The sequence below is a fragment of the Formica exsecta genome, unplaced genomic scaffold (genome assembly GCF_003651465.1).
Source record: "Formica exsecta isolate Colony F162 unplaced genomic scaffold, ASM365146v1 scaffold139, whole genome shotgun sequence".
NCBI lineage: Eukaryota > Metazoa > Arthropoda > Insecta > Hymenoptera > Formicidae > Formica > Formica exsecta.
In genome coordinates, this window is record NW_021848721.1 from 751999 (window position 1) to 762752 (window position 10754).

At 42.4% G+C, this 10754-nt stretch overlaps 1 protein-coding gene across 2 annotated transcripts in view; it reads right to left on the bottom strand.

The window, feature by feature from the left end:
* LOC115246139 overlaps positions 1–2303 on the bottom strand; it is an 89307-nt gene extending 87004 nt beyond the window's left edge. For both annotated transcript variants that reach the window (XM_029824775.1, XM_029824774.1), the window contains exon 1: positions 1463–2303. The gene's annotated coding sequence lies outside the window, so the exon portion shown is untranslated. The remainder of the gene's footprint in view (positions 1–1462) is intronic.
* Between the last annotated feature and the right edge of the window lie 8451 nt (positions 2304–10754).

A 10754-nucleotide genomic window follows, 5' to 3' on the forward strand; every position in this document is an offset into this window, starting at 1 on the left:
TTCCTCTCGCTTTTTAAACTCTTACTTCGCGAAACTTTTTTTATTATATTCTCTGTTCACAAAGTTTTCTATTTTTCGTATAAATTTATATTATATTCCGTATTAAATTTATATTATGCTTTTGTTTTAAGATGTGCCTCTTCACATCTTGTTCGTGTCGAACTTTGCATAAGAGATGGACGAAATAATTATTAAAAGCTTCTTAGAGAGATTGAAATAATAAAGGGAAAATATTGCATGTTCCGTATCGCACTAAATAGTAACACGTTTATCCTAATAAATTATATCATAAATTCCTATTATATCGATTAAATGAATACATCGGATGCGACAGCAAGTTCGGGCAAACGTAATGCATAAATGTCGAATAAATGTAGAGATATCATTATAATTTATATAAGAAAAAATATAAAATTACAAAAAGGAAGTTACATAATCTCACTAGAGAGAATTTGTCAAATGATCGAGATCGAATTCTGTGACAGGGAGGTCGACGATCGTCGGAATGATAATTTTCGAGTCGCGCCTGTATTATTTGGGCGATTTAACATCGACGCTGTTGAGGATGTAATAATACGGGAGCGGAAAATCGAAGGTATTACTCGCGAAATCACAACGCGAGACTGTCAAGCGTAGTTGGAGCCGAGATAATACCGGTATTTGGACGAGACTCGTCGTGCGACATTCTGCCAAATTGACCCTCAGTCAAACGTAAAACTCGAATTCGTGTTGGCGCGTTCCGGTGAATTTTTCGAGCGGATTTTTGTACGACAAAATTCCGCGGAATCGCGCCGAGAACAATTCCACGGGCTAATTTCGTTCCGTCGAGATATAATTCGGAACGTTGCGGAAATCTCAGAATCGAGACGAGAAAGCTGCCAACTACATGCGTACTTTACAGCAATAACCATCACCGTAGTGAGAGACATAATTCAAGCGCAATGTCGCTAACATTGTTTATGGGACGTTTGTTGACTATAAGCAACATAAATAAAGGCAAGAATGCGGAAAACCGAGAAATCTGCGAAATTCACGCGACAATAAAATTACGTTTAGCCCCTTCAACACGAAATAAGGCAAAGTGAAATCGATTGATAACTATAATCAATGCACATCGCGATATCACATCGCAAGAAATATACTGCTTATTCATAATTTGTTCCAGATATCAGAGCTGTTAATATTTCCAATTAATAATTCCCATTAATAATATACAGTAATTTACTGCGAAAAAAAGATATCACCACAAAAAATATTTTTATACATCCATTCTAGTACATTGAATAAAGTAGCAATATTCTTCTTGTTTACGCGAAAGTATCACAAGAAATGAGAAATATGTACAAATGTCAACGTTATATACCAAAATTTTCCGGCGATTTCTTTCACTTGTCTCAATTGAATAATATATCGATTCGCATAATAAGAGATATTGATTAGATGAACCGGAAGCAAACTTTACCTCTCTGTTCTTTAGATGATATTTCCGTTTCTGCCACGAATCACTCCTGTCGACATCATAGTTCTACCGTGTGTTTCGACGATGCAGACTCAGTTATCGATCATTCACACTAATCGCCCCCGAAGAGGGAGGAGGCTCTGTTCCATTCACTTCAAAAATGTGACAATTCAATATCGCTCGCGCACCAAACTCGCGACTCGCGATCACTTACACCGAACAATCCGGATTCGAGTTTTTCGATTCGTTTCTTCAAAGTGTTCTTCTATCTCACGAAGAACACGAAACACGCACCAGATCCTACCTCCTCGAAATCCACTAAGATCACTTCCACCCTCATCGGACACCTCCCGTGCCGCCCTGAACACCGTCACTCGAGATTCTCCGGGAAGCATTCGAATGATTATCCGGCATTCTCGGTCCAACTTCTCATCGTCTTTTCAGTCCGAGCGATTTTAACGATCCCCCCCAACCGACCACCATCGATCTTTATTTTGACGGTTAAATTTCATCGTGCACAGATTTCCTTGATCTGACTCTTTGCCCGAAAGATTGTCGGATTTAGAACGCCTACTTTATCATGATTGTGCTTCCCTATCCCGGGAATTGAGCGGTGACAGTTTTATGGTAACAGCACTACGTATACATAATAACACGTCCCCGGATTAGATGTGCATCATGACAGGCGGGTCGTTTCCGATGCTCCGTCCGCGTTATCACGACACTCGAAAACTGTCGTGCCTGATGAATCCTTGTTCGCGGGAAGGCCTGATCGCGTAGGACACGCGCGGATTCTCCACCCGTGAAACTCGGTACCCGTGTGTCTTCGATTCCCGAGGCTGTCTAAGCACCCGCGACGAGGAGGGAGGCGAGAGCAAGCGAGCGCGCGCGCGCGCGCCCGCGCGTTTGTTCGTTCGAGTGGGGGAAGAAGTGGGGGTGGTCTCCCGACGTCCCAAGAGGGCGGTTCGCTCCTCGCGTCTCCTTCAGAAGACCCCCGGCGAATTCAGGCCTCGTCACGGCGTTTCCACCACCGCCGCCACCCTCGTGGTACGAGGGACGCCACCCTCGCGACGACAGTAACGCTGTCGTCGTCGCCGGAATCGCGGGGTGGTTCTCCGGCGTTCTCCAACGAGCCCAGAGAATGCGTCAGAGAGGAGAGAGAGTGCGCGTGGCTCGGCTGGCGCGAGATGACTGAACCCCTCCAAAGGGTGAGAGACAGCGACGGCGGAGAGGGGGGAATAAAGGAGGGGAAGGAGAGAGGGGGGGTTAGAAACACGCCGCTCTCTCTCCCCAACCTGGCCCCTCTTTCACCGAGAGGGAAAGATCGCGGGATACTTTGGGGGTCCCCACCAGTTTAACGTTCGTAGGATGCCCCACCCCGTCGGGCATAGTGACGTGTCGCATTCTCCCCGCCTTCGGCCGATGTTCCACCGCCTCCCACCCCCGGTGGTACGCATCGCTGTTGCCCTCCCCCTTCCCCGCCGACGTTCCCCTCCGACGTCGCCGCGGCCGTGTGGCGGTGCCGCGACGACGACGACGGCGACGAGACGGGGGCAAAGAAGAGACGGCAGTTCTGCCACCGCCGTGCGATTCCTTCCTCTTCTTCCGCTCCTCGGCCGCTGTCGCTCGCATTCGTCCACCGGCTGGCGAACCGCGTGCACCGCTTTGTATGCCGCCGCCGAGATAATGATATCCCGCACGCGCGCGTGCGAATAGTGGATCCGCGGGGGTGGTTCCGCGGGGGGAGAGCGTTAATCTTATTATTATCGGAGAGAGGGGGCCACAGGTAGGGCAACGAAATTGTCTCGGAATAATAAGTAAATAATTTCCATCGCGTCATGAGGATAATGTACAGCGTGACAAATGTTGAAATAAAATTCTTAAAAATACTATCTGGGTTAACTTTTAATAATAAAGTGATCGGCTTAATATTTATTGTTAGTTTCGACTCTCTCTAGTTTTCCTCTCGTACTCCGAAGAGTAAGATAACGTACTTTTAAAACAAGTCTGCTTCGACGAATTCTGTTACTACGGTTACATTACTCTTAATTGATTACAGAATTGCTTTCTCTGTATTTATATTTTTTGCCGGACAATGTTCAGCATGGTTGTATCAAGTGACAAAAGACTTGATACGCAAAGCAGAACATTAGATGATCAATATATCAACACGATTTCGCGAACAGATTCGCGAAAGACGAAGTGCGCAAATTTGGAATGCATTAATTTTCCACCCCTGCGCAGAATCGCCACTTTACCCCGCACAGAAAGATCCCACCGACCAATGACGTCACTCGAGTGCCCTCGAAGGACACTCCCACTTTTTTACCCCCGCAAAGGTCCTTACGATGCCGCCGATGCTTATCGCCGATGCGTTACGTAGGGGTGACGATTATTCGAGGGATGGGTGGGGGATCTATGGACGTTGCTAATTGAGAGAAAACGAGGGATGCTATGGCGAGGGATGCTATGAAAGAACAATAGATCTAGCTTTTTTATAAATAAAATTATGTTTGCTAGTTTTATAAGATTTTTAAAAATATATTTTTTTTTTATTATTATGGATAAATTATGGTCGAGTGATTTATTTCCAATATTATATTATTATCGATTGAATAAAAAGCTGTTTTAGTTCAAAACTTTTGAAAAGAGAATGACAAAGTATTGTAAGGATTTCTTTTTCTTGTACTTGTTATTATTCCCGTTACATTTCTGATACATCGCGACATTAATATCCCTTCCAATTTTTAGATTGACGTTTCCGAGCTATTTACATCGTGCGGGTAGCTTGTAACAGGGATTAAGGATGATTAAAGCTGAAAAGAGTCATGAACGAAAATGGGTCTGATTCACGTGATTATACCAGTCCGTCGTGTGAACGCTCCTCGTGCCTCTTTTGATTTCTTTAACGCGCTCATTTATCACAATTATCGTTCCGTTCCTATTTATATTTGTATATTTCGTCTTTGTATGTGTCCGCAGTTACCCGTGTTACGCGTCTTCTCGATTTATGAAAATCTTGCGTAAATTATTATTATTAATAGAAAATTACATTTTATTAAATATATACTCATTCATTTATTGAAATTGAATGAAATTATATTAGCCTATTTTAGCTTATAATTTACTGTTCTTTTTTACTCAATATTTAAAATATTATTATTAACATTGTAAGAGATAGAAAGAGAGAGAGAGAGAATAGTTTTAATTATTACAAACGTATATTTTTACGAAAATTATTGTTATAATCAATCTGCATAATTATTATAAATATCTTTCTATATTTTTTGCTCGGCGTAGCGAATCAAAATTTCAAGCAGGAAGGACGGTGAACCCTTTCCCGTATTATGAAACGACCCCATTTGGACGTCGCAACAACCAGTTGATGATCAGGTAGTCGATTTTTGGAAAAGTAGAATGTGGGAAAAAAGTCGCGGTATCCCGTTAGGTCTCGAAAGGGTTGAAGCGAAACCCCCCCGAAAATAGGTCAGAACACTCGCGCGTCCTCTCGTCATCTCTCTTCCTACCACGACGTTTTCTTAAAGGGCCGCGCCTTAATCCACCAATAAAATATCATGTTTCCAGGTATCGGAAGCTGATTTTGCGTAATGTACCAATGATTGGACCGCCGCAGCCTTCCGAAGGGGTTTCGATTTCCGTGAAAAGGGTTTTTACCGTTTCGAGGATCGTGTGAGAAAACCATTAGCTTAAAGAAACCCTTTAAATAACGGAATATCGCGCCGATCGCTCGGGGATGAATGGAAAAGCTATTTTTTATTTCAGGTATAGCCAGCATATATCCGGCTCCATTTGCTCTATATTACTACTTCGATGTATAAGAACATATACATGTAAGGCGTGCAAAAAAAAAAAGACCATAAAATTTGCTTGAAATTTCATCTGTATGATGTAATTCAGTAATATAATATTTTTTAAATAATATAATAATCGTAATAATAATTTTTTCTTGCCTCGATAATCGATCGTTGATGAGGGATGGATTTACGGAAAGAATCTGGCGGACAAACGAAAGTTGAATGATCTCCTTCTCGGAGCACTCTCCGAAGTTTAAAAATACCGCTCAGAGTCTCAGCCCTTCCAGTGAAAATATGAATTTTTTATCTCTCCCTCGCGCGCGCGCGCGAACGCGCAAGCCATATGGTTGATGCGCGTCTCTCCCGAGGGTAGAAGGACAAAAAAGAGAGTCCGGGGAGTAGGGAGAGAGCGCGGCCGAAAAAAACGGAGAAACTCCATAAGACGAATATTTTTAGAGTCGAATTTCCAAGGTAGTTTCCGTGGTTCCGTGCGAGGGATAGGAAAGAGAAAAGGGTTGCCGTGCTTCTCGTTTTTTCCTTTTTCTTTTTTTTTTTTTCACCGCACGCCACCCTATCGTTTCCGCGTCTACATTCTTCTCGCCGCGTCCTTTCCTCTGCCCCTCCCTCCCCCTCACCTGCCCCCTTCTTATTTACGGGATTCCTAGATAAACCAGATGTCATCTTGACAAATCTTTCCTAGCAGTCTGCCTTCTATCATCATCTTTTTATATCGTGTTGTGCGAGAAAAACTCGGAACGATTAAAGGTCTAAAGATACGACGCATCTTTTACACGAAAATAAAAATCGATATTCGAAGCTATTGGGAATGTGTTTCAGATGGATAATGAGAATCGAAAGCGTCGCGCGCGGCCAACCCGCGGCGGATTGAGGCGGATCTGGATGCGTTTTGTATCCAGTGCGCGCGTGTCGTCGGCGTATCTACGAGCCTTGTACTCGGGTAGCGAGTCCGTACTCGCGTCGTCCGACATGGAATGTGGTCCGGTTCTCTCGAGTGCGCGCGCGAGCGGGCGCAGACGCGAGCGGCGAAGGGCATGCGCTTGGTGTGTGCGTGCTATAGTTCCCGTTTTTTATCGCCTCGTAATGCATTAGCCATAATAGCCGCACGCACTTAATGGACTGTAGCCTCGTTACAGTACGCCACGTCGTGGGTGGATACGCCGCTTACGTCTGCGCTTCGGTTGCTTCTCGCTCTCGCCTTGTCAATCTCCGCGAGCGCATCGATTCGCTAATGATTTTTTATCCTTCAAGAATTTGCGGAAATATTAAGAAATCAGCGAAAAATTTTTTCCGTATTTATTTTCATCGAAAATACTCCTAGATATACGGTGTGTTTGATTCAAGTGTACACTCAGTTATTTTCTTAAATATTAAATCATAGAGATTATATATAGATTTTTTAAATAATATTCTTAATCATTTTATTAAAAAAATGTTTAAAATAAAAGTTATTTTATTTAAGAAGATTTATATAATGACCTGAACAAAAATTTTAAATTATTTTTTTTAATATTGTCCATGATAGTTTTATTTTTTTAAATGAAATAATATTTATATTTTACTATAGTTTTCTAAGATATTTTATGACAACGTGCAATCAAATGAGATTTTCAATAGTCATAAGATATTGTCTTGTGTCGCTTTTAGAGAGGCTTTTTTAGCGGAAAAACAAAATAACTATTATTTAAAAAAAATTAATTGAATGTACACACATTTAAACCAAATACCCTGTATATACATATATGGAGTTGCGAAAATATAATAATTTTATTTTTACTTTGAATCAAATATATGTGATTGTCTCTTTTTAAAATAATTTGGAAATTTAGTAAATTTAGTTTCATCCAAATTATTATGTCGGCATTTCATACATTTTCTTTGTATTTGCGTACATACACTGCGACCTTTATATCCCGGTACATGCAATTTTATCCGCTCTCGCAATGAAACCATTACTCGCGCATTACCCTCGACCATTCGTCAAAGCAATCACGCTTGCTATTCTCCTTAAACAAATGGAGAAATCCGCATCGGCGGTCACGATCGCATCGATCAATAATCGCGTCTGCGAAAATCGCATCCCACGGTAGCGTATTATTTACCCGACTTCGTCTCAAGAACACACGAAGGAGCATGGAGAATCGAATAACTTTCTCTGCGACGTTGGATATCGGTTTACTATTGTAATATAGGAATGCACATTTGTAAATCGCGACGGTATAGATATTGGATCAATATGCAATAGCGAAATAAGAGCGACGTGATACAATACATTCAAACTTATCTCTCTCCCGTTAATATCCGTACTCTTTCTCGAAATGTCACGGCCAGGTCTTGGGCTCTCTTTCGGAGTACGACCTTATTACGCGGAGAGTAGATATCTCTCTATAAAAAAAAAAACCATCATGGGACAAGAGCGTGATATGCTCTTCTCTTAAAGACCTGTGTCACCACCATCGATCGTCTCGTCTGGAACCAGAAAACAATTTCGAAACAACAACCGGTAACAAATCCAGATCCGCACATGTAAGTACGCGCAACGCGCGTTAATAGCCGCACGCACACGCGCGAGTTTTAATCTCACGTGCGTATCCCCGGAGCACACACAACGCACACGCACACGCTTTGAAATATTCAAAGATCCCTCTCGCTGTTCCCGCTTCGCGCCGACTATCTCGACGATGTGTGTGGATGCGTATGCATATATATATCTCTCTCTCTCTCACTCTCTCTCTTTCTCTTCAGCTGAGACTGGTTTTCGATATGACTCACGCGTGCTCGATACGCGTGTATTAGTGCGCTCGTATATCAAAACCAGTAGGCACCCCCGACATCGCGGGATCCGCGCGCGAGAGCGCCTTCACTTCTCTCCCCCTCTCTCTCTCTCTCTCTCTTTCTTTCTTTCTCTCTCTCTTTCTCTCTCTCTCTTTCCCCATATCTGTCCCCGGAACATGTACGGGTGTATGAACAAGTCGTTGGCTCTCCTACAACGGCGTGTTCCCTCATTTTTGCAGACTACCTTAAGTCTAAGTCGTTCTATTTAAGCGAGCGCATGGAATTAAGTAACGACCCGCTGTCTTTCAACGCTACATCCGCCTCGCCTCGCCTCGCCCTCTCGTCCTCTCCTCCACACTCGCGCGTGCAGCTTAACGTTTTGTTCGCCGACGGTATGGCACACGTGGCCGTCGCTTCCGATCTTTTCCGATGCACAAACCGCACATTCGATCGACGAGACGGGAAATTATTAATTTCGCGATAATTCCCGATTTGTTATTCCAACGAAATATCGGGGAGAGCATATTGTTTTGCCGATTGGTATTTATTTTCACTTTATTTTGCCGCGAGACATCTTCGCGTGTAGCGAAGCCACCGAGTCTATTTTGGATCTAACGAAAATAAGACCACACTGCCAAAACAACAAATCGTGCGGCGCAGCGTTAAAATGCCATTAGAACCATCGTACTCGACGATAATATGCTCGTTTATTGAATCAATGAGATTCATTATAGCCAGTCCCGACGGCAACCGAGGCTCGTGATAAAAAGTCGTCACGATCATTGAACACCGGAACGTCGTGTTCCCGTATACGAGGCGTTAGAAAATTAAACTAATAATTGCGTGATTCTACGACGTTTCCTGTTGCGTAATGATCGACCGCTCGTAGAACACCTTAATGACGATCGTTACACAGATAATGACCGTAAAAAAAAGAGAAGATCCAAATTCGCGATCTAAAAACATTTCTAACGGTCGCTGTGGCTGCGGGCAAAAATCCTTCGATTCTCTGCTCGACGTATACCGTTCTTCGGGGTCTCTTTTTTTTTCTCGCCTTCCGAGGGAACAACCAACCGGAGTGAGTTTATCGCGAATGCGAGAGATTCTAATTAGCTAAAACGCAGTTCCATCAATGTCCGCCCGCCCACTTCGATTGGGAAGTCGCCGACGATGAAATAATTGCCCCGTAAGCCCAAATCAAAGAAACGCGCACACGGATAATCCGCGAATGATAATTAAAAACGAACCGTTAAACGTGATAGAATAATAATTAATCGTTACGAGAGATCTGGCTTTCATCTCAGCTGACCCCGTTAATAAGCCTCGACGAAGGCTTAAAGATTGAATTAAATTTGTAAAATATATAAGTATATATATTTTTTGGTATTAATATACAGTTGGAAAATTTATATTTTCTTATAAAAAAATATACCGGTTAAAATTTTTGTGTTAAATATTTAAGACATGTGTGAATTTAACATATTGCTATTTTGTTAATCGAACTCAAATATTATATTATTAAAACAATTGAAACAAGTAGAGTTGTGCAAATTAAAAACTTGCACATTGCTTCCTCATCATTTTATCTTACAATGCTTAAGCTGCTTTAAGCATGCGGATTTTTCAATTTTTGCTTCCTCATAGAGGAAGCTTTGTGAGATATCTCAAATTTTCTAAAAGTTACAGGGCCATCGTGACTGGGCACGGGCTTGAAATACTCGCCCGTTAACGACACCGCCGATCGACCGGTCGCGATCGTTCGCCACGATCTCTAGGATCGACTGCCACGACCGCCACGGCTACTAAATATCGGGAGCAATAGGATACACGATACTGGCCCTTGACATTCCTTTGTAACCGAGCTAGGAATCCTTGCTAGCCATTACTAGACGCAAATAACAACGCGAAACATTTATGGATATCCTTGCATAAATGCGTTTTGCAACATTTTTTATTCCCTCGTCTCTCTTCCAGTATTTGTATTTACTATAATTCCGAACACACGATCTGTCTATCCTTTAAGCCGCGTCATTTTATCGGATTGTTGTTACACGAGGTCTGAATTAAATGGGCCACTTGACATATCGCAGCGTGTATATAGACCTTATAAAAGGCGCGTTTATTCACGGCGCATTGATGGCTCTGTAACGGTATCGACAGCTATACAGTTCTCTTATCCGAGAGAATCCTCTCTTCTGAACGTAATTTAAGATTGAACAGGAAAATCGGAAGTACGAACGTCGGGAATAAGCGGGATTCCGGTTAAATGCCCAGCGTTGTGTACGATCTGTCCGATTTTATATAGCCCACTTACGGTCATAAAATAATCCTCCGGGCGCGACGATCGATTCCGGAGCGCTTATGCGAGTTTTATCCGTCGATTTATCCTCGATCCCGAGAAGCAGATGCAAAGTGGAACGCGCGCGAAGCGCGATGTCTCGAGCACGGCTATCACGCTCCGCCCTGGACAAACTGGATATCCAGTTTCCAGCATTTCTCGCTTCTCGGTTCTTTCGAAACTTTAATCCCGTCTTCCTCTGTCTCTCTTTATATAATTTATATATATTTTTTATATATATTATATTTTATATATGTTATATATTATATTTATATATTTTATATTTTTTATATATTATATTTTATATATTTTTCTTTATAGAATTTAAGGAAAATGGAAATAAAAGGGC